The sequence below is a fragment of the Oreochromis niloticus genome, linkage group LG2, assembly GCF_001858045.2.
Source record: "Oreochromis niloticus isolate F11D_XX linkage group LG2, O_niloticus_UMD_NMBU, whole genome shotgun sequence".
Taxonomy (NCBI): Eukaryota; Metazoa; Chordata; class Actinopteri; order Cichliformes; family Cichlidae; genus Oreochromis; species Oreochromis niloticus.
In genome coordinates, this window is record NC_031966.2 from 15,358,442 (window position 1) to 15,381,697 (window position 23,256).

General features: G+C 40.6%; 1 long non-coding RNA gene across 1 annotated transcript; it reads left to right on the forward strand.

Moving 5' to 3' along the window:
- Positions 1-10,033: 10,033 nt before the first annotated feature.
- LOC109203568 (uncharacterized) lies at positions 10,034-22,547 on the forward strand. Its single transcript, XR_002063325.2, has 3 exons — positions 10,034-10,070; positions 12,681-12,854; positions 22,497-22,547. It is a non-coding gene; the product is annotated as an uncharacterized LOC109203568 (long non-coding RNA).
- Positions 22,548-23,256: the final 709 nt, after the last annotated feature.

Sequence of the window (23,256 nt, forward strand, 5' to 3'; positions counted from 1 at the left end):
CCCGTGTCACCTATTGTAGCCAACCTTTACATGGAGGAAGTGGAAAGAAAGGCTCTTGGCTCTTTTAAAGGGAGAGTACCCAGCCACTGGTACAGATATGTAGACGACACCTGGGTCAAAATCAAAAGACAAAAAGTGGAATCCTTCACTGCGCACATTAACGCCGTGGACAAAAACATCAAGTTCACCAGGGAAGACACAAAGGATAACTGCTTGCCTTTCCTGGACTGCGCCGTGCACATTGAAGAGAATGGCAACCTCAACATTGAAGTTTACCGGAAGCCCACACACACGGACCAGTACCTCCTCTTTGACTCCCATCACCCTCTGGAACATAAACTTGGAGTAATCAGGACCCTACACCACCGGGCAGAACATGTTCCCTCTAAGCCTGAAGGGAAAAAAGAAGGAACACACACATGTAAAGGAAGCACTCAAAACATGTGGCTATCCTAATTGGGCGTTTATAAAGTCAGCAAAGATGCACAGAAAAGAAGATCAGACACCAGCGAGGGAGGATAAGAAAGACAGACGCAACAACATTGTCATCAATTGTTGCTGGGGGGAGGGTGAGTGGGGATTCACTGCTGTGTGAGCCTGAGCACAAACAGAGTGAACGAGATGTGAAACCTGTCTTCTCATTTGCAGTGATGGGAATAACGGCGTTACAAGTAACGGCGTTACTAACGGCGTTACTTTTTTCAGTAACGAGTAATCTAACTAATTACTATTCCTATCGTTACAACGGCGTTACAGTTACTAACAAGGAAACGCGGTCCGTTACTATTTTTCAACAAACAGACGGTTGAAGCTGTGTTCAGCTTACCACATCTTCTGGGCGCTACAGCTTTAAGCAGCTGCGCGCTCCCGCGGACGGTAATCACCAGCACTGTACAGCACAACACTTGGAGCTCAGGAGGCAAAACAATCGCATGAGTGCTGCTGTTTGACTGAGGAAGAATAAAGTAGTCGTGGTAAGTCAATCACATGACCACTTAAAGACAAAGCAACAAGGTGATATATACCAGTTTATAAATTGTGTTGATAGGCCACGTAAAACCAGAGTCATGATAAACAATATATACGCGGCGTTTTTCCTCAATAGTTTCGCCACGTTAGCGCTAGCAAGCACTCTCTGCTTATGAGCAAAACAAAAAAAAAGTTTTAGGAGCGACGGCGAGAGAGAGAGAGAGAGAGAGCTTTGAGATGTGAGAGATTTGTGACGTTTAGCGTGTTTGGAGTGTGTAGTTAATGTGTTGTCTTGTGTAGTTAGTGTGTAGTGTTGTGTATAGTTTTGTGTTGTGTGTCAGAACAATGAGGCAACTGCTGTCTCCAGGTAGAAACAGCAGTGATACACCTGCTGCTGTCAGACCTGCAGGTATCAGGCTGTGATGTTCTCCTTTGTAGTGGACAGAAATTATGTTTTTGGAGTGGCACAAATAATTTGTGTGGCATCTTATTGAAGAACAGCTGATTGTTCTGTAAATAGTTTGAAATGGTTATTTAAAAAAAGGGTAAAAGGTAAATAGATGCAAATAACTTTGTTGTTTGCAAAACTTGTGCATAGGATTTTAAAATTGACAATTAATATGTTTTTTGTCTGATTTTAGATCAATTCTGGTTATACAGTATGACAAAATGAGAACATAACTGTAAATTCAGGCACGTGAGGTTGTGCTAAAAAGAATGATACCAAACAAGGCAAAGTAAATAGTTTTTAAAGGTAAAATGTGGAGGGAAAATCAAAAGTAGTAAAAAAATGGCCAATTATACCCTGGACGCCAGAGGGTTAAACGTTCTTTGTTTGTTTTTTTTTAAAGTAACGCAATAGTTACTTTTCCAAGTAATTAATTACTTTTAGAATATTGTAACTGAGTTACTAACTCAGTTACTTTTTTGAAGAAGTAACTAGTAACTATAATTGAATTACTATTTCAAAGTAACTTGCCCAACACTGCTCATTTGTGCCTTTTCCAGTGGATTTTTCAGCTACTGTAGTAAATCTATTCAGTTTGGGGGTAATCTACATGTCTGACGTTTTCTGTAGTGTGTGATCAGAGCAGCAGCAGAGTTAGCTGATGGTCAGCAGCTGAACTCAGACTCATTGTTGCTGTGGATCCACTTCCTGATAACTGAGGAAGCTTTTTCTGCCTCTATCAGTCTGTGGAGGAGGTGAAGCTGCTATTCTCCCCTTACTGACTCACTGACTGCAGCCTTAGCTCGGCCGGACAGACTCTGAGTCATTTTCTTCACAGCACAGGACTCACGGAGAGGGACGTTTGATTATTTATCACAGATAAAGTTTAGATCAGACAAACTGTTACAAACTGTTGGCTCTGCTCCAACAGGAAGTGATGTTGTTTCCACCCAGACGTTGATTTCTACACAGGTATGTGTAGTTAATGAGTCTAAAGCTTTAACACAGTTTACACGGTTAGTTTTAATTATTTCTATCTTCCATCTTCCATCTTCCAGAACTTCTTTGATCAACAGTTTTATAAATCCTTGATCCTGATCACCATCGTTATCCAGGCCTGTTGTCCTGTTCGTGATCTCTATAAACTTTGTTTGAAAACATGAAACGAGTGCAGCTCTCAGGCTGCAGTCCACATTGAATCAGTGTGTGTCAGTGAATGTATTGTGTGTGCTTCACGGCTCCATCTAGTGGACTGATAGTAGAGCAGCTGATGGCAGCTTCCTCTGCCTCACACTGCTGTCTGACTGCATTCAGCTGACACTGAGATGAAGCAGGAAAGAAGCAGCTGATATTTGGACAGCACACATGATGGAAAGGAGGATTTCAGTTGATGTGCACATGAATGATTTGTGTTTCCTCTGCAGGTGAAAGTAGAAAGTGTGTGTGAGCTGAATTGAGCAGCATGGATCAGTGTGAGGACAGAGAGGAGGGAGTCCCTCCCTCTAAAAGCACTCTGTGTGGGGAACATGAGAGCCAGACCAAAGCTCAGAGGTGAGATGACCATCTCTAACTGTCCATGACTCTTCTCCATGTCACAGCTCAGCACTCACATCACTGCTCCATCATTATTCACAGGAAGAAACAAGGAACTAAACGCAAACATGAACCTGAAACCAGCTCTGCGTCCTTGAAGAGTGACTGGTCTAAAAGTGTTGATGTTAACTTTAAATCAGGCGTGTGTCGTCCTGCAGAGAGGTAATATGTGTGTAAATGTTGTTGTGACTCAGTGTTTGTGAATAAATCCTCCATCATGTTTAATGTCAGCTCAGCTCTTTTTCACACACATGTCTATGCTCATATGTGAAGCGGTGTGTGTTGGAGCGTTTCCACAAACAGAGCACTCAGAGTGTAAAGAGTGGATGTTGTAGGAGGTGTTTCTGTAGTGAAGTAGTGGGCGTCTGTAGGACTCCAGCTGCTCCAGCAGGCGTCTCCTTTGTGCTTTGCTTCAAACACAGTGTAGGTGGGAACTTCCACTCAGGTGTTTCAGCTGTTGCTGGATGGAGGAGGATAAATAGTTTAGTGAGCATGACTCCACATGAGCGCTGCATTGATTTCCTGCTGAGAAGTTTTTCTTCATGCAGGTTTCTGGATTCTTGTTACAGAGATAAAAGGGAAGACCATTCACTGTGAGCTTTGAACTTTACATCTGAAGCCATTAGAAAGAAGTTTGGACTTTGATTTGTTTAGAAACTAGTGTGCTGCTGTAGTGACAGTATCTTAGTTCTAGCATCTGTGGAACCCCTGATTGGATATGAGGTCACATAATGGTCGTGCATTTGTCTGCTCTAACAAAGAAGACCTAGTATATTAGCTCCACCATAGTTTAATGAGTGATTATGAGATACTTTTTAAAAAAGCCCCTCATCTCCTCAACAATCTGGCCTATGAAAATAAAGAATGTGGTCATGGCTTCCCCTTGTACTTCATTTCATACAGCACGTCTTCATTAAGTCTGTCAGGGAACGCACTCCTAATTTTGATCTAGTAACCCTGAAAGAATCCATGTACTAAAGCACTGCGATTACACACTACATGTGTGAAGGACCATAGGACCATGAGGACCATGAGCTTAAAAATCTGAGGTCAACCAATCACAGAAAGAGAAGCTAATTTTTACGAGTTTAGTGAGATCTGCTATAATACATAAGTTTGGATACGGTGGCACTGACCAAAAAAAATGTGGAGGTGGCAGCGTTTTGAAGATGCTAATATTTTCATTGCCAGTGACCAAAATGGGTAAGACCAAAAATTAGTACATCTGCAGGACAGATAAAAGGAGTTGCTTAAACAGGAAGAAACAGGATTCTGTGTACTCAAGAAGTCCCCAGCATTAAAAGGTAGTGGTGGACGGATAGATCCAAATATTGATTGTATCGATACCAAGTTGGCATCGGTATCGCATTGATACCATCCTGGTGAGATCAATTCTTTTACCTTAAGTGCTGCTCTTGTTTGCAATGCTGTGCTTTAGGCAAGGATGAAACAGCCAGGTCGCCGGACCTGCTGCTCCTGTGTCAGTGCAGAGCAGGAACACTTTGCTCCCCCTCCCCCTCTTGTGTTTTGGTGTTAACATACTAACTGTATTTTCACCAGTTTTTGTTTTTGTTGTTGAGAAATGTAATTGTAATTTTTGTATTATAGTTTGTCAACGGTACTTGTTTGTTTTAATTTGTTTACTAGTTTGCGTGCACTTTAAGATTTTCCGCCACAGCAGACCCGATGGCATTTTCATGCTTCGCAGCATCATTTATTCTTACAATAATCAGCAGCTCTCCCACTGCCAGCTGTACACATCACCACCAACAACAACACCATAAGCAGAGCACAGGTTTTAAGACAGCGCGGCATGATTTGTAGATGCCGCGCAGGTGAGTCCGTCCCACCTGCAGCTGCATCTCAAAACACGCCCCGCCACATACTCCCCCCTACCCCCACTCCGCGAGCAGTAGAGGAAATCGGCCTGGACCATTGTCACCCCATGCTCCGGCCCAGCGCATCCAGAGCAGCGCTGGTGACGAGGTGGTTCCGGGGGCCACCCATGTGGCAAGCAGCGACGCTGCACCAGGCAGGTGGGCAGGTGGCTAGCCTGCAGGACCAGGCAGCGTGCGGACAGCACACCACCCTCAGGCGTGGCAGGACTCCTGCGCACCTCAGCCTCCGTCTCCAGCTTGGCAGGTCCCGCTGGCGCGCCAGCCTATGGCTCACCCCAAACCAGTCCTTCCCACGCACTGTTCACCCTTACAATAATCGCACATTTGCTGCAACAGTACATTCAACGGCTGCAGCTCTTTCGCTGCCAGCTGCACACATCACCACCAAAAAAACACCAACAACACAAGCACAGGTTCTAGGCTGGCGGGCGTGATTGTAGAGGCTGTGCAGGTGAGTTCATCTCACATCTCACCTGCAGCGGCATCGCAGACCATGCTCTGCCACAATAATAAAGGATTTTCTATTTAATTATGAACTCTGTCCTAATTATGTCCTGGATTTTAACTATTTATTATTTTGAAAAAAAGGGGAAAAAATGTACTGTTTATAAGGTTTGGGGAAACCTGCAGTCAGCTCAGACTGAAGAAGTCACCTGGATGAGTGACGAAAAGTTTCTCCCACTGGAAACACCACGTCCAGATGAACAGAATCAACCTTTTGAGGCGTTTAGACGTACACAGTAATTGGAGTTGCATGTTGTTAATGTTAAGATAACAAGATCATTTACATAATATCTTTCTGTCAGATAGCTCCAAGCATTAGACCATGCTAGTTTTTGTTTGTTTTGTTCTTTAATACAGAGTACCAGCACCTCTTAGGCTGCATTTTAGTTCTTAATATATTGTTTTATTATGCTGACTTTTCACAATTCCTCCACAGAGTGGACCAGCAGAGCTCAGAGGTCCCCAGTGGTCAGTCTGCTCAGCAGCATCAAACACACCTGGACTCCATATTTATGGTCTGTACAAAAACTACTTTACATCTATTCTGTTCAGTCATCTCCATGCTGGGTGCCTGGGTTCTGGCTCAAAAGATAGAGCAAGAGTTTTCCTTTGAACAGAATGTTAGTGGTCAGTTTTTTTGAAGAACTTCAGATGTGGTGGGGGGTGGCCATAAATTTCAGCAAAAAAAATACAAAAAAATAAAATAAAATAAAAATAAAGCAGCGATGAGAGGGCCCTCGCACCCTGGTGCTGCCAAACACCTCCAATGTCCAGTAGGTTACAATAAAGAAAAACAATTGGAAATCATGTGAACACTTCATAAAAATTAAATAAAATCTGAAAAGGTAAGTTTAAAAGATATTCTTTAATGCTAGCATTAAAGAAAATTAAGACAGAAAATCAAATGCACATACTGATTATGAATCTGAGATAAAATTTCACTACATCAAAGGCAGAGCTCAGATCAAGGAACATAAGCATGTTTAACACCCCAGAATCAGCTGCCATCAGTAAATCTTTGTGATTTTGATCAGGGCTATCTCCGCACTGTGAAATAGCTGACAACGACACTGAAAGTGTTCAAATCGATGGTTGCTAGAAAGGTGAGAGTAAATCTGCACATTAATAGAGGTTTCTAGAATTTTTGAAAGAAAAGGTAAATTATCAATTGGACGACAATCCTTTAAGTAAGTCTGAACGAGGTTTCCTAACAGCTTGATTTATAACAGCTGTTTTAACAAGTAGAGGAAAAACGTGATGTGTGAATAATGTCAGTTATTAAAAGAGAGAGAATAAGTGCGCCTCTGTCAGTGCACCCCAGCGCAGCTGTGATTACAATGTAGCATGCCATCACCAGTGTGTGAATGTGTGTGCGAATGGGTGAATGACTGATTGTAGTGTAAAGCGCTTTGGGGTCCTTAGGGACTAAGGAAAGCGCTATACAAATGCAAGCCATTTACCATTTTAAACAGTATTTAGCTGCCTGACTGGGAAATGGATCAAGGAGAAAGGTAAAAGGTTTACAATTCTTAATAAATGAAGATATTTCCTTAACAATCCAGAGTGTAAAACAGTGTGCTACATGTATATGGATTACCTAGAGCCAGCTGATGATGGTATTACTGGTCACAGTATAGAAAAATGTCATAAAAGTATTACACTGCTCAGTGCAGTAAAACTGGTGTGGGGGGTTATCAGGAGGGGAAAGGGTGCTGTTTACAGAAGATCTCTAGTATTTACTTCACCAGTTCTGATTACTGTTGTATAATATAGAGATTTGGTGTTCATTTTTTTGTGATGTATACTCACTGAACAACAGGAACAGTCTTTGTGCAGAGGCATTCCAAGTACTAACCTTTAGCTGTGAGATAGTGATAGATAGATACAGTGAGATACTGTATCTATCTAAAACACCCCTCACATTTTTGTGAGAGTGTGATAGCGATAACACCAAATTGAAAACACCTGCTCCCTATTCACACCTCAGATCTTGTAACACTAACAAATCACATGACAACGGGGAGGGAAAAGGGCTAATTGGGCACAATTTGGACATTTTCTCTTAAGAGGTGTACTCACGTTTGTTGCCAGCAGTTCAGACATTAATGGCTGTGGGTTGAGTTATTTTGAGGGGACATCAAATTTAGACTGTTATACAAGCTGTACACTGACTACTTAACATTGTATCCAAGTTTCATATCTTTAGTGTTGAAAATATATAATAAAATATGTTAAAAGAAATGTGAGGGGTGTACTCACTTTTGTGAGAAACTGTATGTGGAAAATGTAATTTGGATATTACCTTTTTCCATTTCAGACAGTGAAGCTGTGATTCAGAAACATTTCTTAAGTTCTTCGGGGATTATGTGTATTGCGCATAATTAAACTAAGTCACAGAAACCTCTTCCTATGGTCATATTTTCTATCTTTTTCTTCCCCTTGTAACTGGTTGAGGCTGTAGGCGATTGGATTCATGAAGTTTTCTGTTCCAGATGCTGGAGCACAAAATAATCAGTTTTGTGAAGAACGAACTGAAGAATATCCAGAGAGACCTGAGTCCACATGGTCTAGAATGCTTAAACAGCCAATGCAAGGATGAGGAAGTATTACAGGGAGAGGATGAAGAGCAGACTAAGTGCAGCAGAGGAGCTTTTGTGAAGATTACAGTGGACTTCCTGAAGAGAATGAAGCAGAAGGAGTTGGCTGAGTGTCTGCAGAGAAGTGAATTAGTCTCAAATTATTTACGCTGCTAAAATATTCAACTATGTATAAAGAAATACACAAAAATACATCAAAACGTGTGCACTTGATGAGTCATTGATTTATGTTTTTTGCCTAATGGGTCCTTTAGGAACATCCACTAGAAACTTCCAGTGGCATCCGCATGAATTCAAATCTGCTCTGAAGAAGAAGTTCCAGTGTGTGTTTGAGGGCATCGCTAAAGCAGGAAACCCAACCCTTCTGAATCAGATCTACACAGAGCTCTACATCACAGAGGGAGGGACTGCAGAGGTCAATGATGAACATGAGGTCAGACAGATTGAAACAGCATCCAGGAAACTTGACAGTCTAGAAGCAATAATCAGACAAGAAGACATCTTTAAAGCCTCACCTGGAAGAGATGAACCAATCAGAACAGTGCTGACAAAGGGAGTGGCTGGCATTGGGAAAACAGTCTTAACACAGAAATACAGCCTGGACTGGGCTGAAGACAAAGCCAACCAGGACATCCAGTTCATATTTCCATTCACTTTCAGAGAGCTGAATGTGCTGAAAGAGGAAAAGTTCAGCTTGGTGGAACTTGTTCATCACTTCTTTACTGAAACCAAAGAAGCAGGAATCTGCAGCTTTGAAGACTTCCAGGTTGTGTTCATCTTTGATGGTCTGGATGAGTGTCGACTTCCTCTGGACTTCCACAAAACTACAATCCTGACTGACCCTAGAAAGTCCACCTCAGTGGATGTGCTGCTGATAAACCTCATCAGGGGGAAACTGCTTCCCTCTGCTCGCCTCTGGATAACCACACGACCTGCAGCAGCCAATCAGATCCCTCCTGACTGTGTCGGCATGGTGACAGAGGTCAGAGGGTTCACTGACCCACAGAAGGAGGAGTACTTCAGGAAGAGATTCAGAGATAGGAAGAAGATCGGCACCATCATCTCCCACATCAAGACATCACAAAGCCTCCACATCATGTGCCACATCCCAGTCTTCTGCTGGATCACTGCTACAGTTCTGGAGGATGTGCTGGAAACCAGAGAGGGAGGACAGCTGCCCAAGACCCTGACTGAGATGTACATCCACTTCCTGGTGGTTCAGGCCAAAGTGAAGAAGGTCAAGTATGATGGAGGAGCTGAGACAGATCCACACTGGAGTCCAGAGAGCAGGAAGATGATGGAGTCTCTGGGAAAACTGGCTTTTGATCAGCTGCAGAAAGGAAACCTGATCTTCTATGAATCAGACCTGACAGAGTGTGGCATCGATATCAGAGCAGCCTCAGTGTACTCGGGAGTGTTCACACAGATCTTTAAAGAGGAGAGAGGACTGTACCAGGACAAGGTGTTCTGCTTCATCCATCTGAGTGTTCAGGAGTTTCTGGCTGCTCTTCATGTCCATCGGACCTTCATCAACTCCGGACTCAATCTGCTGGAAGAACAACAAACAATCTCCCAGAAATATGAAAGAAGAGTATCTACAGAGAAACACTTCTACCAGAGTGCTGTGGACAAGGCCTTACAGAGTCCAGACGGACACCTGGATTTGTTCCTCCGCTTCCTCCTGGGTCTTTCACTGCAAACCAATCAGACTCTCCTACGAGGTCTGCTGACAGAGACAGGAAGTAGCTCACAGACCAATCAGGAAACAGGCCAGTACATCAAGGAGAAGCTCAGTGAGAATCTGTCTGCAGAGAAAAGCATCAATCTGTTCCACTGTCTGAATGAACTGAATGATCGTTCTCTAGTGGAGGAGATCCAACAGTCCCTGAGATCAGGACGTCTCTCAACAGATAAACTGTCTCCTGCTCAGTGGTCAGCTCTGGTCTTCATCTTACTGTCATCAGAAAAAGATCTGGATGTGTTTGACCTGAAGAAATACTCTGCTTCAGAGGAGGCTCTTCTGAGGCTGCTGCCAGTGGTCAAAGCCTCCAACAAAGCTCTGTAAGTAAATAAGTTTCATTTCTTTATATGCTGATTCAAATTTACAGTATACTAGAGTTATTATTTAATTAATTAAAAATATAAATGATATAATGTGTTTTGGTAAAAAAAAAAAATGCTGTCACTCTATTGAGTGAAATGACTGTCAGCACTCAGTTGTGTCACGTGTGTGAATGTAGTTCTCCTTCTTTTTACCTGCTAACTGTTTTCATATTCATAACAGAAAATCATTTAGTCTCAAAACATTAATCAATATCATAAAAATGATAGCGGTGGCTGGCAAGGTGTAAATAACTTCCTGGTAGTGAAAGTGACTACACCATAATTATGAAAATATTTGAGTACGTCATGTCCATACCAAATCTGTCACTGACACAATCCTAGGCCTTCTCCAGTTCAGCTACAGAGTCAACAATTGGCTGGTCAACAATGATGTCAATACGGCAGTCCATGAAGTCAACAACAATTTAAGCCAGCCTACTCTTTGTAGATTTTTGTTCCACATGCAACTTTATAATCCTAGGCTGGCAGTAGTTAAACCGTTACTTTAAAAGCCATCTCTAGACCCAGCTGTCTTAGCTAATTATAGGCCAATCTCCAACCTTCCTTTCATATCAAAAATCCTTGAAAGAGTAGTTGTCAAACAGCTAACAGATCATCTGCAGAGGAATGGCTTATTTGAAGAGTTTCAGTCAGGTTTCAGAGCCCATAAATAATAATAATAAATAATAATAAGTGTCTAAACCCGTCCTGCTAGACCTTACTGCAGAGTTCGATACTGTTCACCTTAATTTTCTATTAGAACAATCAGAGCATGCTGTAGGTATTACAGGTACTGCGCTGCAGTGGTTTGCAGTTGTGGTCCTAACCAAACACTCCCTCTGCCCTAGACTCCAATTTGTGCATGTAAATGGAGAGTCCTCTTCATACACTGAGGTTAATTATGGTGTTCCACAGGGTTCAGTGCTAGGACCAATTCTATTTACATTATACATGCTTCCCTTAGGCAGTATCATCAGAAGACATAGCATGCATTTTCACTGCTATGCAGATGACAACCAACTTTATCTATTCATGAAGCCAGATAACACACACCAATTAGTTAAACTGCAGGAATGTCTTAAAGACATAAAGACCTGGATGGCCGCTAACTTTCTGCTTCTTAATTCAGATCAAACTGGGGTTATTGTACTCGGCCCTGAAAATCTTAGAAATATGGTATCTAACCAGATTCTTACTCTGGATGGCATTACCTTGGCCTCCAGTAACACTGTGAGGAACCTTGGAGTCATTTTTGACCAGGACATGTCCTTTAATGCACACATTAAACAAATATGTAAGACTGCTTTCTTTCATTTGCGCAACATCTCTAAAATTAGAAATATCCTGTCTCAGAGTGACGCTGGAAAACTGGTTCATGTATTTATTACTTCTACGCTGGAGTACTGTAATTCGTTATTATCAGGAAGTCCTAAAAACTCCCAGAAAAGCCTTTAATTAATTCAAAATTGAATTCTCCTGTATTGGTTTCCTTCATTGGCTCCCTGTTAAATCCAAAAATTGAATTCAAAATCCGGCTCCTCACATACAACGTCTTAAATAATCAGGGCCCATCTTATCTTAATGACCTTGTAGTACCATATCACCCTATTAGAGCACTTCGCTCTCACACTGCAGGCTTACTTGTTGTTCCTAGAGTATTTAAAAGTAGAATGGGAGGCAGAGCCTTCAGTTTTCAGGCCCCTCTTCTAGCTTCCAGTTTAGATTTGGGAGACAGACACTATCTCTACTTTCAAGATTAGGCTTAAAACTTTCCTTTTTGCTAAAGCATTTAGTTAGGGCTGGACCAGGTGACCATGAATCTTCCCATAGTTATGCTGCAATAGACGTAGGCTGCCGGGGGATTCCCATGATGCATTGAGTTTTTCCTTTCCAGTCATCTTTCTCACTCACTGTGTGTTAATAGACCTCCCTGCATTTAATCATACTTGTTATTAATCTCTGTCTCTCTTCCACAGCGTGTCTTTTCATCCTGTCTACCCTCTCTCACCCCAGCCGGCCGCCCCTCCCTCCTGTTAAAAGGGAGTTTTTCCTTCCCAATGTTGCCAAAGTGCTTGCTCATAGGGGGTTATTAGATTGTTGGGTTTTGTAGGGTCTACCTTACAATATAAAGTGCCTTGATGCGACAAAAAACAAACAAAAAACAAACAAAAAACAACAATAACAAAAAACAAACAAAAACCCAACAATAACAAAAAATAAAAAAAACAAACAAAAACAAACAAAAAAACCCAATCCATTTCAGCTGCTACTGATAGAGGTTGAACTGTGTTGCTGCATTAAGGTTCACTACATGATTTACTGTATGTTGAAATTCTAATCAAATATACTACATGTTGAAAAGTGGTCAGTAGTACCGTACTGAACTATGATTATTTGTCACTAAATCCCTCACTTATTTAAATTTAGACAGAATTAATTGTGTTTTTACTAAAAATTGTTAGCTATCTTTACATTTGAAGTTATTGAATTAAACATAAGAAAATTATAATATATTTTGTTGTGTGTCTATGTTTTACAACTAAAGTTATTAAAAATATTGTCTTTCAGACTGAGTGGATGTAACCTCTTAAAGAGAAGTTGTGAAGCTCTGCCCCCACTGCTTAACTTCCAGTCCTCTACTCTGACAGAACTGGACCTGAGTAACAATGACGTTGAGGATTCAGGATTGAAGCTTTTCTCTGCAGGACTGGGAAGTTCTCATTGTAGACTGGAAATTCTCAGGTCAGGTTTAGACACGTATTATTGTTTTACACAGCTAATCTTTGCATAATTTGCACAATTTGTACCTGATGTGGTATTTTTTATTTTGTTTATTATTTGACACTTAATTAGTCTCTAAATTATTTCATATTCATATTTGTTTAAAAACAAACAAAAAAACAAGGTAATTTCATACAATGGTCAATTTAGACATTTGGGGCTACTGTATTTTGTATTCATGACACCAATTTCCCTTTATTGTTATGGATTGCAGAAATAAGATGCAGATCCTGGAGAGCAGGAAGATGGCAGGAAATCAAAAACAAAATCTATATTTAGTTAGAATACAAAATCTAAAGTGGAAGGTGAGGAAAGTTATAGATATTCAAACAAATTGTAGCAAACCAAGAAAAAAAAACATGGAAAAAATACAGATGCTGTGGCAAAGATTGAATGGAAGAATTGTTAAGAATTATTTATTCACACAGTCTGGAATTTTTCAGCACATACTTTTACAGAATTGTTTATGTTATAGAATATGTTTATTTTATACTCTAAGACAAAGTCTAAAAGTTTTACTTCAATAATGCCTATCTATAGAACTTTCTTTTTTACACAAGTATACTGAATAATCAGTTAAGAAAATAAATGGATGATGACAAAGCTTTAATAACTCCTGATATTACAAACACCATCCATTCATCCATCCTTTTCCACTTATCCATGTCAGAGTCAGAGGGGGGCTAGAGCCTATCCCATCTATAATAGGACAAGAGGCAGGGTACACCCTGGACAGGTCGCCGGGCAGCCTGACCCAGGGCTAACACATAGACATATGCTGTGTCCAAATTCAGGGGTAGCATGCTTCTTTGTTGGCAATTACATCACAGCGACCAACACAGGCTGCTCCAAATTCAAAGGCTGCTGTCACGGCTGCTGAGGCGAGCCGTGTGGTGTTGGAGGAAGGAGGACCCAAGATGCAAGCAGTGGATGAAAATGCTGGTGAAGTTTATTTACAGGGTGGAGTAGTGGCCAACAAGCAGTGGAGTATAACAAATAACTGATGACACCTAAACTGGGAGAACTAACATAACAGACCTGGGAACATACGAAAAAGGGATGAGAGGCAGAGAGACGCAGACGACGAACAGGAACCATGGAACGCAGACTGACGCAGAGTAACACAGACGAACCGGCAACAGGCAGGAGAACACACAGGGCTTAAATACACACACCAGTAATCAGGGGACTCAGACACGGGGAACCAGACAGGACGCTGAACTAAACAGATTCATAAACAGACGGGGTGACATCATATACAGGCAAAGACACAGACTAAGGCAGAATATATATAACACAGAACTCAAACAATGATAATCATCATCATCATCATCAGACAGCTAACGAAACAGAAAGTAATTAATATCAAAACAGCATCCCCAGAGAAGAACTAATGCAAAACGAAACCAAAACATAAGAAACACAAAATGCTGGGTCGAACCGACCCAGGACCGTGACAGCTGCTCCAAATGCGGTGACAAATGTGTCCCAGGATTCCATATCCCAGGATTCATTGCGCCAGAAAAAACGCAGGAATAGAACAAAGACTAGACTGTCCAATTTCACAGCTGCTCACTTCTTGCCTACCCAGCCTTTGAAGAACCCGCCCTAAGTGGTCCAGTAAGATCTGGACCTTCGAAGCTTTCTACCCATGAATTTGGACACAGCCGCAGATAACCATTCACACTCAGATTCACACTCATGGGTGATTTAGAAGATCCAACTAACCAAAACCCACTAACTGTCTTTGTACTGTTGGAGGAAGCCACAGTATCCGGAGAGAACCCACACAAACACACAGTTAACATGCAAACTCCACACAGAAAGACCCTGGCCAGGAGGTGAAACTCAAGACCTTCTTGCTGTAATTCAATTTAAATTCAGTTCAATTTATTTATACAGCACCAAATCACAACAACAGTCACCTCAAGGCGCTTTATACTGTACAATGGACCTTAGAATAATACATATTGTAAGGCAACAGTGGGCCACCAATGATGAAAAATCTTTAATAGCTGCTGATATTACAAACTCAGTTCCATAAAGATGGCACCTTTTTTAGGGAAGACCTTGCATGCAAGGGAAAATAATTATTTGCTTCCTTTTTCCGAATTTGTAAATTTGTTAAAATATTTGTGAATCAGCAATCTCTCTTTTTATTAGGGCTGGGTATCATCACTGATTTCTAGAATCGATTCGTTTCCGATCACAAGATTTGATCCACGATTCGATTCAATTTGATTCGATTCAATTCAATTTGATACGATTCAATTTGAATCTGGGAAATTTTGACATTCAGAAATATTATAATTCAGATCAGTACATTTAAATGTTTTTGTATCTATAAAAAGGAAGCTGACATACGCAAGACTTTATCAAAGGTGTGAGCGTCACAGCAGATGCCTTTATGTCAAAGTAGCTGAAGATAAAACACAGAAAAACATGAAGGTGATTTTCCTGGCCTGGGATTTTATAAAAATATTCTGCAGTACATCAAAAACGAAAGTAAGCCATTAATCAAAAACATGAACGTTACCTCTGACATTACAGCAGTTTTATAAGAGACGGCTAAGCGTTTTGCATTTTGCATAATTTTAAAAAGTTTAAATTTGTTCAGTATTGAACGGCAGAAATTAGGTTTTCTTTTCGGAAGTATGTAAAAGGAAAAAAAACAGCGGCCGACAGCGCTGTAAACAACGGTAGAGTTGTGTGTAACAAGCAAGCGAATAATGCAGAAAACAGATTTTTAGACGGGAAACTGTTCTTGAAGTATACTGAGCGAGAGAGAGAGAGAGAGCTGTGCATGAAGTGTGATCGTGGTGGCAGCAAAACAGTAAAAGTCAGAGGGAATTCATGACAATGTTTATGTGAAGCGTAGTTTGGATCTTCTTTTGCTGCTGGTTCGGTCAATATTGTTTGGAGAGAGATAAAAACTAACAGCTTTAGAATCAGCGCATAAAGGGCATAAACACAAAGCGCGGACTTGCCGACAGACAGCTGTTGGCTTTCAGGCCCAATCGTGTCCGTGCCGTCAGGTGAGAAATGCGACATCTCACTGATTCTGATCCGCGGGTCCGCGCTGTGCGTTTACGTCTTTGTGCAGAATCCGTGTACCTGCTGTCATTTACTGTTTTGGCTGTTTGGTGGTTGTTGACATTTTGTGAGGTTTCACCTGAGATTCTGGCATTTCGGGCAAAATAAATTTATATTAAAAAATCGATTCAGGATTTTAATGAATCGATTTCAAGTTATCCAAGCCAGAATTGATTTTAATCGATAAATCGATTATAAAAACCCACCCCTACTTTTTTTTGGCAGTTTCATTCTCACAGAAAGACCGAATATTAACCAAAAATTAAGAATAAGAAACATGTCACAAAAGTCATAAATTAATTTGCATTTTATTGAGGAAATACGTTTTTGATTTTTATTCAAAACTTTAGTAATTGGTTGAGAAACTTTTGTTGGCAAGCACAGAGGAAAGATGTTTCTTGTAGTTAGTTACCAGGTTTGTGTTAGGATGTTTTGAGTTTATTATGTTATTTATCATTTCTAGTCTTTGGTTTCTTTGTTAGAGTTCTGTCTTATGGTTTATGCCTCTGTGTAATCCTTAGTTGCTGTCTCCCCTGTCTGCTATATCCCCGTGTCCAGTCAGTGTCTGTGTCTGCCCTGGTCCCACGTCTCTGTTCCCCCTGTTGCAGTGCCTGCCTGTGAGTCTGTGTCTTTAAGTTCAGTCTGTGTTATGTTTCCTGTTTTACTTTGGAGGTGCATGTCTTATGTTAATGTGTCTGGTTTTGCTTCCCCTGTTTTGTTAGGCCTGATTTGCCCCAGCTGTGTTTCCCTCCTGTTGCCCATTCCCTGATTGCTCCCTCTGTGTATTTAAGCCCTGTGTTTCAGTTTGTCATTGTCACGATCTACCCTTATCTTGCTGTGTGTTTTGTTAGTCTTCTGGTGTAAGTTTACTTCGATTTATCCAGTTATGTTACATTTGAGTTTAGTATTAAAGCTGTTTTGAGTTCAAGTTTTGCCTCCGAGTGTCTGCACCTTGGGTCCTCCTACGACCACTCCTGCCTGCACACAGCCTTCTCATAACAGTTTGTTTGTTTATTTATAAGGAACCCCATTAGCTTCCACAACAGTGGTTGCTAGTCTTCCTGGAGCCCAAACCATCAACTACAAAAATAAAATGTTACACAATGAGTTGGATGCAAAATGTCCACATGATTTGGCACTTACATCCACAATAAGATTTTACAATTCTGAAAATGTAAACATGTAAATATTAAAAATTATAAAAAAAAAATAAAAATAAAATAAAAAAAAACACTCAAACAAAATACACAATTTCCATTACAAGTGACGTTACCCTCTTAAAATTTTACAAATAAATTAAAAACTGCCTAAATAGGCTTTTAGGTGATTTTTAAAGGTATGAATGGAAGCCAATTCTCTAATTGCATTAGGCAACTTATTCCACTGAAAAGATGCTCTAAATATAACAGAGTTTTTCAAAAAGTTACTTTTAACTCGAGGAGTCACTAAACTGGTTAGTTGAGAATCGTGTAGCATGATTATGTATTTCATCTGGATACTGCAATTGAGCATAAAAAAAGTGTGGTGTGTTTACCAGTATTGCTTTCTTTAAAAATACAAGTAAGCCATAGTATAATTTAGCTTGTACAGAAGGCCAAGAAAGTTTAGCGTGCATTTTATCAATACTTGTATGATATGAACACCCTAACACTAATCTGGCCGCCCTATTTTGGACTAACTGAAGTCTGTTCAGATCTGTCTTATTAGCTGCTGACCAAATGATTGAGCAGTACTCTAGATGAGATAATACTAGTGCATTAATGACACCTTTCATAATTGAAGAAGTAATATAAAAGGAGCATTTCCTAGCTATAGCTATGCCCTGTCCCATTTTCTTAATAACAGAGTTGATGTGCTGAGACCATGAAAGGTGGTGGTTTATGGTAACACCAAGTAATTTAATCTGGGTGACCTGTTCTAATACCGATCCAGCTATGGAAAGATTTAGTTGTGGGCTGTTGACTAGGCGTACTCTACTTCCTATTAACATAGATTTGGATTTAGACACGTTTAAAATCATGTTGTTTTTGCTTATCCAGTCAAACACGTTCAGCAAATCTTGTTGTAATACGCTTGTCAATTCAGAGTAGCTACTGGCTGAATAAAACATGGTGGAGTCATCAGCATACATTATAAGATGGGATTTATCCAGGACGTACGGCAAATCATTCGTGAAGACTGAATAGAGAAGTGGACCGAGGCAGCTGCCTTGGGGTAGACCACAGTTCATTTCACAGCCCTCCGAGAAATAACCATTATAATAAACCTTTTGCCTTCTTCCAGACAAATAACTTTCCATCCAGCGCAAAGCAGCTGGTGAAAATCCATAACATTTTAGTTTATCTATCAAAAGATCATGATTTATCAAATCAAATGCAGCGCTAAAATCCAAAAATACCACCCCGGCCAAATTCCCATTATCTAGATATTTATACCAGTTGTCTGTCATGTGAATTAGAGCTGAGCTGGTGGAATAACCGGGTTTGTAAGCATGTTGAAACTGAGTGAGTAACTGATTTTCTGTTAGGTAATGTTGAATTTGTTCATAGACAATCCTCTCCATAATTTTACTTAGAACGGGGAGTAGACTAATAGGTCTGCTATTGACACCATTAAAAACGTCATTCTTGTTTTTAGGAATGGGAATTATTTTCGATTCTTTCCACTGCAATGGAAATGAGCTGCATGCCAAAGATCTATTAAATATGTGACATATAGGAAGGGACACAAACTTGGCTGCAACTTTGAGCAGTTTACTGTCTATATTATCAGAACCGGAGGATGTATTGTCAGGAAGTGATATCAATAAGCGCTCTACCATCTCCACATTCACTGCCTCAAATTTAAGTTGGCATTGCTTATTATTCATGATAACATCCTGTATAAGACGACGTGGTAAGGTGGAATCGCCTCTGTTCATATTAGATTTTAAATTTATTATTTTTTTGCTCTAATAATTCACAAAATAATTGGCTATGTCTTTAGCTTTACTTATAAACGTACCACCCGTGTAAATGTGAGACACCACGGGAGCAAGATCTCTACCCATTATATTATTTAAAACTTTCCACACCTTCTTGCTGTCCTTATTGGCCTCCTTGAGCTTAAGTTGATAATATTCTTTCTTCTTGCGCCTATTCAATTTAGTTACTTGATTTCTTAACTCGCGATATCTTGCCCACTCTTGTGGACTGACAGACTTATGTGCTTTTGCTTTTGCTATATCCCTTTCTGACATTGCAGCCTTAAGTTCATTATCTAGCCAAGGTGCGTAGTTCTTTTTAACAGTAAATCTTTTTAAGGGGGCATGTTTGTCAGCCAGGTAGCAAAAGTTTTCAATAAACATAGATAATGCCAAATCAGGGTCACGCTCGAGGCAGATGTCAGTCCAGTGAATATCTTTTACATCATTAATATACTTATCTGCATTGAAATTTTTGTATGATCTATGAAAAATAATCTTTTGTGCAGTTTTCAGTGGTTTCATTTTCTTAGTCAAACCTACAAGATTATGGTCACTATAACCAACTGGAATAGAAACAATATTAGAGCAATGCTCAGGAACATTTGTATATATATGATCGATACATGATGATGACCTATGACCTCCTGCGTTGACCGTGACCCGGGTGGGAATGGTGATCATCTGAGACAGGCAACAAGCCAACGCTGATGAACTTATCTTTTTCCTTAAAGGACAAGAAGGAGCTGACCAATTGATGGTAAAGTCTCCTAATAAGAACATGTCTTTGTTTTCCTCAGTTACTCTTTCCAGCATTTCACAGATTCGTTCGACATACAACATATTTCTACTTGGGGTTTATAGCAGCAACCTACTAATACAGGCCTGCCATAGGGCGGGTGTAACTGAACCCACACAATTTCCAGATCGTCAAACATTAAGTCCATTCGTAGTTTGCTTGCCATATTATCATTAATGTATAGGGCTACGCCCCCTCCAAATCTGTTTCTGTCTTTCCTATACAATTTATAACCGTTTATTTCAAATTCATTATTCTCAAAGGCATCGTCTAAATGAGTCTCAGAAATAGCCAGCACGCTTATCGTATTTGTTGACAACAGTGACTGAATTTCCTGAATCTTATATTTAAGGCTACAAATATTAACATGAGCTACTGAAAAATCTTTACCGGAAAATCCGGGAATAAGTATAGGGTCAGACATTTGCAGACCGATCGATCTCAACAGCTACAAATGGCAACATTGCTGACGTCTAAATATTAACTCCGGCGTTCTGTGACCTCGCTTTAACAATTAATTTGTCATATTTCAGGACGGCAATATCACCTGTCTCTGGCCACTCTCAGCTGTGGTAACAGTTCTTTTCTCTTCTTCCTGATGGACTCTGAAAAATCCTCGTTGATGTAAAGATTGGTACCTTTCAGTTTTTTGGCAGATGAGAAAATTAATTGTTTATCTTTAAGTCTTTGTAGTCTGACCACAATCGGCCTGGCTCGTCCGTTTTCCTTGTATGGACCGACTCTGTGAGCACGTTCAATTTGAATGCTGTCACTATCCAGGCCCAGCTTGTTCTTCAGCATGTGTCGGACTTTCTCCTCTGATCCTTCCCACGTTTCCGCTTTTTCATCTGTTAATCCATCCACCACAATGTTGTTCCTTCTCGATTGATTTTCTAAGTAATCCATCTTGGTTGTTAATTCTCTGTGTTCCTCGCGTATGCTGCTGACCGCCGATTCAAACTCTTTTAGTTTGCTTTTAATGCACCCCTCTTCAGTTTGCAGCTCGGTGACAACCCCATCCGTCAATTGCAGGCTGGATTTAACATCCTGTACATCCTTTAGAATGCTGTCCAACCTTTTGTTAGTTCCATCCATGATTAATTGGACAAATGTCTTAAAGTTATCTTGCTGTTGGTGAATCAGATCTTTGTAAAACTCCCGTTGCTGTTCCAGCATAGCGTTCAGCGTGCTAACACTGACATAGCTGTCATCCTCTGCCGGTAGCGCCTTAGCGGCCTTTGGGGGCATATCGACCAGGTCGTTTTGCCCCCCACTCGTGAAGATCGCTTCGTGTACAATGGAGTTCACAAAAATGTATACGTGAATCAAAAAATGTGAATCAAATTATACGTGATACAGTGCGACGTTCTTTCTTCCGCACTCGCTCGTGATGGCTTTAACTCGTGACACTCGGTGTGCGCACACAGTATGCACGTACACGCTCCACAGTGTGTAGAAGTTTGTAGAAGAATACCTTTAAGGTTTGCAGTGAAGAGTTAAGGCTGAACCCTTGACCCAGACCCAGTGCCCCAATTTGTAACATCTCAGGAGTGAATCTGGCCCACTCCTCTTAACAGAAACTCTCTAAATCCTTCAGGTTTCCTAGCTGCTGTTTATCAACTTTAAGCATCGGCTCACCGCACAGATTTTTAATAGTTCTGAGGTCTGGAGAATGGCTAGGCCACTCCATGGTCTCAATATGCTTCATATTTAGCATCTCATTTCTTTCCTTAGAGGTATGTTTTGGGTCACTGTCATGCCAGAAGACCCATCCACAAATGGCCTGTATTTGGTAAATGGACTGTATTTGTATAGTGCTTTACTAGTCTCTAAGGACCCCAAAGCGCTTTACACATCCAGTCATTCACACACACATTCACACACTGGTGATGGCAAGCTACATGTAGCCACAGCCACCCTGGGTCGCACTGACAGAGGTGACAACCAATCATTAGTGTTCTTGCTGTGGTTCCCATTCAGGATTTTATTTAACCAACAAAGCTTTTTGGCACAATTTTTTTTGATTCAGACTGCCTGTACAATCCCTAGGGTGTAGGTATTGCCTGATGATACCAGAAGTGACAATGACCATAAGCAAATGCAAAACTTTGGAGGGGGGGAAGGCAGTCATAAAAGATGATGAAGGTTTGTGATGGTGTCACTGGGCCCAACCTCTAAAACCATTCCTTTTTTGGGGGGTTGTTTTATTTTCACCCCTCTAGTTAACTGTTTTTAATTTCATTAACCCCCAAAACAGCTGAAACTACTAACCCCCTTCACTACTTAAAGGAGCAGATCAATGTACTACGTCTTTCATGGACTTGATGCTGCACTCTAATTAAACAGTGTTGCTTCCATTCATGTATTTGAACAGATATAGCGATTTAGAATTGCTACTGCGAGACAAGTGTTTGAATGAAGTTTCACAGCACTCATTATGCATGTTCAAATATTGTAACATAAAATTTTCATTTAAATCAGAGCTAGTCGGGCAACGTTAGCTAATTTGAGATAAGATTAACCAGATGAGTATAATTAAAAGCAAGTGGTATTTTCAGGTGCTAATTATCACATTATTTTAAAAAAAAGGGGGGGGGGAAGCTAAAATGAATTGAATAAATGTATAATAAATAAGAAATAAGAAATGTGGGTTGTAACATTATATCTACAATAAAATAATAAAATAAATAGATAATGAAAGTCTTCAGTGAAGTGTTCACAGATGCATTGTTGTTTTGTGTGTCTGCAGTCTGTCAGGCTGTCTGATCACAGAGGAAGGCTGCACTTCTCTGGCCTCAGCTCTGAGCTCCAACCCCTCCCATCTGAGAGAGCTGGACCTGAGCTACAATCATCCAGGGGACTCAGGAATGAAGCTGCTGTCGGCTGGACTGAAGGATCCAGGCTGGAGACTGGACACTCTCAGGTATGGAGAGAATGTCTGATAGAGGAGGAAGAGCTGGAAACATATCCTTTGTTCTTTACAGTTACTGTGTAACATTATGAAATTATTTTTCTGTAAGGCAGATGCTGTCTTCCTTAAACCTCTCTGCTTACTCCAGAAAGGCGTGATAAAGACCAGGGGTGTGCAAGAAATATAATAAGCTTACCAAACCTGACAAATGCCAACAAATTGCAGCCTTTGTTAACCACCTGAATAGTACAGAGATAGAAGCCGGGAGAATAAACCAGAATAACCAGCAAAATGGCACCTGTTAAGACACATCCTTATCTTATTGTTTTGTTTCGCTTAATGCACCTTATAATCCAGTGTGCTTATAATTAGAGATGGACCCATCCGATATTATGTATCGGTATCGGTCCGATACTGACGTAAATTACTGGATCGGATATCGGAGAGAAATAAAAAATGTAATCCGATCCATGAAATATCAAAAAAACACCTCACAAATTTTGCGACAAGGTATAACTCGGCTTATAACCGTAGCACTCGGAGCAGTAAGCATCATGTGATAGAGCGGCTGTGTGTATTTGTAGCCTAGCTAGCAAAC